The 7,053-nt window shown below is 41.3% G+C and overlaps 1 pseudogene; it reads left to right on the forward strand.

Moving 5' to 3' along the window:
- The window catches only part of LOC149536983 (cysteine-rich receptor-like protein kinase 2), a 55,252-nt pseudogene extending 52,917 nt beyond the window's left edge, over positions 1-2,335 (forward strand).
- The last annotated feature ends 4,718 nt before the right edge of the window (positions 2,336-7,053 follow it).

The following is a 7,053-nucleotide window of genomic DNA, read 5'->3' on the forward strand; positions in this document are numbered from 1 at the left end:
TGAATAGCCTCAGTAACAATAACCACCCCATCCAAAATTTGTCTGCCAGCAACAAAACCACCTTGTTCTTCTGAGATAATAATGGGAAGCCACCTTTTCAATCTCTCAGCAATCAACTTAGTAATAACTTTGTAAACCACATTACATAAGGCAATTGGTCTAAAAAACTCCAATTGATTAGCACCCTCTCTCTTAGGAATAAGAGTCAAGAATGTAGAGTTCAAAGCTCGAAGCATCTGCTTGCTAGCATAGGATTCTTTAACCACCTCCAACAAATCATGATTAATGATGTCCCAAAATTTTTGAAAGAATTCAACTGGAAAACCATCGGGACCAAGAGCCTTCCCCTTAGGCATGCCAAAGACCACCTCCTCCAGCTCTTCCAAAGAAATAGGACACATGAGATAATCATTCATTTCCTGAGTGATAAGGGAAGGAATAGAGGACAAAATAAGATTTTCTTCATTATCAGCAGGAGGAGAGTCCTCAGAGAAGAGGGTAGAGAAGTACCAAATAGCCTCCTGGAACAAAGGTGGCAAGGAATTCAGTTGGATACCTTGAGAATTAACCAAAGAAGAGATAGTGCTCTGATTCCGGCAAGATTGCACTGTTTTATGGAAAAAGGCAGTGTTAATCTCATGGAAAAATCCTTATAATCATCCTACTTAGTTATTCACGGTACACTCCACATTCACACTACTTCAATGCAAACTTATTGCATCTGCCATGGTTGTCAAATAGAGGGCCCAATCACACCACATATCTAGGAATGAAGTTACATAAATACAAAAGAAATCAGACACTCGATAGTGAATAAATACAATGAAAAACTTACGTATTATTAATAAAATATATGAATAACTATTATTTAAATTTTATTTAAATTAAATACATTAAAAAGTTAATAAATGATAATAAATAATCATAATAGTTTCATTATAAAAATAATAATATTATTAACATATAATTATTTAGCCTAATAACTTGTCTCCTTCTCTTTGGGAAGCAAATAATGCTGTCAAAACAGAGAAAGATAAATTCCTTTAGGCTTAATTTAATATTTTATAGATACTGAAGCATAAGTCTTCGAGTCACGAGTTCGATCTTAGTCAATACTAATATCACAAAATGAAAATAAATGGAACAGCGGATATTGAAGGAGCAACAGAACTCCGTGCGCCAGAAGATTTAGCTGTCCATATTGGCCTTCTGTTTTGATGCATTGACATTTGCAGGGTACGTTGACAAACGGCAAAGTTGTGGCGGTAAAGAAGCTCACATTAGGACACTCTCCCCGTTCAATTTCAGAATTTGAAAGCGAAGTGAAACTTGTTTCAAATGTTCATCACATAAATCTTGTGCGTTTACTTAGATGTTGCAGACAAGGCCAAGAGAGGCTCCTGATTTATGAGTTTCGGTTTGCTATTCCCTATCTTTCCTCTTTTTGATTCCTTCATCCTTTACAAAGTACATGATCATGGGTTGTGAAATTGTTGTGAATTGCCCTTTATGAAGGTAAAAATAAAAGACTTTTGAGTTGGAAGCTGGAAAGGTTCGAAATTATCGTGGGCACTGCTCGTGGACTGGCATATCTCCATGAGAAATTCCATGTCTGTATCATCCACCGTGACATTAAATCAAGCAATATATTGCTTGACGACAACTTTCAGGGGAAAATAGCAGATTTTGGGCTAGCAAGACTTCTTCCAAACGATAAAACTCATGTCAGCACAAGATTTGCAGGAATTTATCTACTTATCTTTCTAATAATCAAGTTTCCAATATAGATAGTAACACCATTACTTTTGGGGGGATTTTGCAGAGGATACACAGCTCCTGAATACGCTCAACGTGGGCAACTAACAGAGAAAGCTGACATCTACAGCTTCGGTGTCATGGTTCTCAAAATTCTCAGTTGTCAAAAAAGCATTGACTTGAAGCAACCACCGGATATGCAATATCTTCTTCAATGGGTATTTTAATTTTAAGAATAGTCTTTGAATCTTTTAATCTCATCTCTCCCCTCCGAAAAAATCCTAATCATTTTTCTTAAAAATAATTATGGCAGGTTTGGAGCCTATTCGAAGATAACACGGTTTTAGAGTTGATGGAAAGTGAGAAAGAGATGGAAGGGTATAGCGAAAGAGAGGTTTTGAGGGTGATAAATCTTGCGCTTGTGTGCATACAAGCTTCTCCTAGACAAAGGCCATCAATGTCTGAGGTTGTGACAATACTATTAAGTAAGGATGAGATTGATTTTCAGAATCCTTTGCGACCATCATTTGTAGACGTGAGGAACAATGAACGTGGAGGAGGTCTTGATTCATTTCAGTAACCCTTAATTCTCGTTAACAGTGTGTATTTCTCTTGTTGATGGATACATGGCATTTAGCAAGGAAGGATCTATTGTTAATTTCTAATCAATTATATAATCCCTCCTTCCTAGTTTCAAATAGGACATTTTAGTATTGCAATAATATATTTCCCTTTTCATATATATAATCATAACTTTTTTTTACAAAGAGTTGCATAAAAAATTGAAAGCTCACACTAGAAGCTAGAATTAATTGTGTAAATAGAAATTTGTAATTATATTCAAAGAGAAATTAGTTAAGCTGAATTTTTTTCACGTATCAAGATAGAATGTTTATGAAAACTCCATTTCTTATTGATTAAAATTTGTTTATCTATAAACTGTGAAGAACCTCCTTATAGCAATATCGTGAGAATGCTCGAAATAACAGAATACAAAGTGATAGCAGAACTCAGAATGAATCGACTGATCGCAGGCCACTTCGAGGGGGTAACCTCCTTTGAGCAAGCTCAATACAATAAATTCGTCCGTGCCCATCAAGGGCCTCAACCTATTCTTATATACTGGGTACGATCTAGAAAAGTAATACTACCTATGCATGTGGGATAATAAAATATACTCACGGGACGACTTACAAAGCATATGCGTCCAACAACACTACTCTAACAAAATAAACAGAAGGAACACACAGGTTCCTAACATCCCCTCTCCCTTAGAAAAAAGCTTTGTCCTCAAAGCTTAAGGTGTGGAAATTGTTGTTGAATCTGAAGAAGGGGTTCCCAGGTAGCATCCTCTGGTTGCATGCCATGCCACTGAATCAAGACCTCAGAGATGGAGCGAGAGCGAAGCTGGCGAGTGCGCTGGTCAATGATTGCCACCGGCTCCAGGATAATGGATCCTTCCGTATCCATTTCAGGGAGAGTAGTTTGTGCTCTGACAGTGGTACCTAGAACTTTCTTTAGATAAGAAACATGAAAGACTGGATGAATGCGGGAAGAAGGAGGAAGTTCCAGTTTATAAGCAACTGAACCAATCTTCTGCAGAACCTTATAAGGCCCATAAAATTTTGGGGCCAGCTTATGACGCCCTTTCAGCTTTAGGGAGGATTGTTTGTATGGCTGTAGACGAAGAAAAACCATATCCCCAACTTGAAATGAGTGCTCAGAACGGTGTTGATCTGCTTGCTGTTTCATCCGATTATGGGCCATGTGAAGATTATCCTGTAAGGTACGAAGAATCTGATCCCTGCTGCGGAGAACTATGTCAACTGCCTGGACTGGTGAGCTGTTGGGAGTGTAGGGAAGGAGCACTGGAGGTGCCTGACCATAGACTGCTTCATATGGAGTCATTTTAGAGGCAGTGTGGTAAGAGGTATTGTACCACCATTCAGCTAAAGGGAGCCACTTGGCCCACTGATGTTGCTGTTCGGAAGTGAAGCAACGAAGATAAGTTTCCAAGCATTTATTGACAATTTCAGTTTGACCATCAGTTTGTGGGTGATAGCCCGAACTCATCTTCAGTTTGGTGCCAGTTTTCTGAAACAGTTCAGTCCAAAAATGACTGGTAAAAGTTGCATCACGATCAGAGACAATGGAAGAAGGGAGTCCATGAAGACGAAATATCTGGTCCATGAAGATTTGTGCAACAGAGGAGGCAGTATAGGGGTGGCTGAGGGCACAAAAATGACTATATTTCGAGAGACGATCAACCACAACCAAGATCACTGTCTTGCCACCGGATTTAGGAAGCCCTTCAATGAAATCCATAGAAATATCAGTCCAAATCTGTGTAGGGATGGGCAATGGTTCGAGCAAGCCAGGAAGGAGGGTCGTTTCACCCTTGTGGCGTTGGCAAGTATCACATTCAGCCACCATCTGTTGAATCGTCTGTTTCATCCCTTTCCAAAAGAAGTTTCTCCTTGCTCGCTCATAAGTTTTGAGGAAGCCTGAGTGCCCTGCTGAAGGAGAAGCATGGAGTTCATAAAAAATAGCCTGATGTAGAGCTGGGTTCTGAGGAAGCACTAGCCGACCCTTGTATCGAAGAGAAGCACCATCCCAAGAGTAATGTGGTATAGCAGAAGGATTATTGGCTAGCTGGTGAATGATTTGAGATAAAGAAGAGTCACTGTCATAGCACTGCTGAACAGACGCTAACCAATTGGGAATGGGCATAGAAATAGCGGAAAGGGAAGCTTGATTATCAAATGTGCGAGAAAGAGCATCTGCCACAATATTCTCCTTACCCTTCTTGTAGGTGATCTCATAATCATACCCCATGAGTTTGCTGACCCATTTCTGTTGTGTAGGAGAGGATACCCGTTGTTCCAGGAAGTATTTCAGACTTTGGTGATCGGTTCTGATGCAAAAATGACTCCCTAAGAGGTATGGCCGCCACTTCTGTACAGCATGCAAAATAGCCATCATTTCTTTTTCATAAGTAGAGAGGGCTAGATTCTTACCAGAGAGGGCTTTGCTAGTGAACGCAATAGGATGGTCATCTTGCAGGAGAACAGCACCCAATCCATTGCCGCAAGCATCACTCTCAATAGTGAAGGGTTTGGAAAAATCTGGCATCGCGAGAACAGGTGTACTGCACATAGCCTATTTCAGTTGTTCAAATGCAGTCTCAGCAACAGGGGTCCAGGAGAAGGCATCCTTTTTTAACAGAGCTGTCAATGGTGCTGCAATTTTCCCGTAATCTTTGACAAACTTGCGGTAGTAGCCAGTCAACCCCAAAAAACCCCGAAGGCTCTTGAGAGTTTTAGGATGCGGCCAAGTTTTCATGGCATCTATTTTTGTAGGATCCACCCGCACTCCATGGTGTGCAACAATATGCCCGAGATACTCCACTTCCTCCTGGCCAAACACACATTTAGATAGTTTTGCACAGAGTTGATGATCAGAGAGAAGTTGCAAGACAAGCTCCAGATGATGGAGATGCTCAGCCCAAGTTTTGCTATATATGAGGATATCATCAAAGAAGACCAGAATGAATTTTCGGAGGTATGGTCGAAATATGTTATTCATCACTGCCTGAAATGTTGAAGGAACATTCGTGAGGCCAAAGGGCATGACTAAAAATTCATAGTGACCATCATGTGTGCGGAAGGCAGTTTTAGGTATATCCTCCTCATTAACCCGAATTTGATGATACCCAGAACGAAGATCTAACTTGGAGAAAAAATGAGCCCCATGAAGTTCATAAAGAAGTTCATCAACAACTGGAATGGGAAACTTGTCCTTTATAGTGAGATGATTAAGTGCTCGGAAATCAATGCAGAGTCGCCATGACCCATCTTTTTTGCGAACAAGCAGAACTGGAGAAGAAAAGGAACTGGTACTAGGGCGAATAATACCTTGCTTCAGTAAGTCACGGACAAGTATCTCGATTTCGGTCTTCTGATGAAATGGGTAGCGGTAGGGCCTGATGTTGGGCGGAACACTGCCAGGAAGGAGCTGAATATGGTGGTCCTCTGGACGAGAAGGAGGTAATCCCACAGGTTCAGCAAATATACCAGAATACTTGTCCAAAATGTGTTGGAGATCGGCAGGAGTGCTAGAGACTGCTGATGGCTGCATCTGAATGGAATGGAGCTAAGCGATGACACCATGTGAATTCTTCTTAAGAAGTTTTTCCATACGGTGTGAACTGATGATGCTGAGAGACCCTGGTTGTAAGCCTTTCAAAGTGTGTTGGTGCCCCTCGGCTGAAAACTGCATCCAAAGTTTAGCAAAATCCCAGAGAATGGGGCCAAGAGTGCGTAACCATTGGGCACCCAAAACCACATCACAGCCACCTAAGGGTAAGGCAAACATGTCAGAGCGCATGTTATAATCTCCAATAGAGAGACGCACATTGTGACATTTCCCTTTACAAGGTAAAGTGCCCCCATTGGCAATCATGACTTCAAAGCTAGAGCAGGGATGGATAAAGCAATCAGCCTGTTTGGCTGTTCGTGGATCAATGAAGTTATGAGTGCTACCAGAATCAATGAGTATAGTAAGAGGGATCTTCTTGAAGAAACCCTGGACCTGCATGGTTTGTGGAGTAGTGACTCCTGCCAACGCATGGACAGATATCTCTGGTGGAGCTTCTGGTGAAGGAGGTTCAGGCTGGTGAGGCTCAACCTCATCATCCACTGTTTCCTGAGCATCTACATATTCTTCCAGTTCCGGTGGAGAATCCACATCCAAGAGATAGAGCTTTTTCTGAACACATCTATGGCCCCGAGACCATTTCTCATCACAATTATAACAAAGCCCTTTGTCTCGCCTGACTCGCATCTCTGCTTCAGACAAGTGCTTGATCGGAGTAGTTCTAGGAGCGGGTATGACTGGAGGGTTGTGAGAACCTGTATTTCTGAATGGAACAAAATTAGATCTGGAGCGTTGTAGAGCACTAATCTTGTCTTCCGCTAACTTAGCCAACCTAAGGGCTTCCATCATTGTAGTAGGTCGAAACATTTTGACTTCTGAGCGAAGTGCATCCTTCAGACCACTGACAAAACAACTACGAAAGAATTCATCAGACAAGCCCTCTGTGTAATTAGCTAATTTTTCAAACTCTGTCTGGTATTCTCTTACAGTGCCTGTTTGACGCAGTTTAGTGAGTGCTCCTGTGAAATCATCAAAGGAACTAGGGCCAAAGCGCTCCAAAATGAGGGTGCACAATTCTCTCCACGTTGGGCCTACATTAGCCTTGATGTACCAACGGAACCATTGAAGAGCTTCATGTTCCAA

The sequence above is a fragment of the Cupressus sempervirens genome, chromosome 10 (assembly GCF_028749045.1).
Source record: "Cupressus sempervirens isolate cs-2001-9-10 chromosome 10, ASM2874904v1, whole genome shotgun sequence".
Classification (NCBI taxonomy): Eukaryota; Viridiplantae; Streptophyta; class Pinopsida; order Cupressales; family Cupressaceae; genus Cupressus; species Cupressus sempervirens.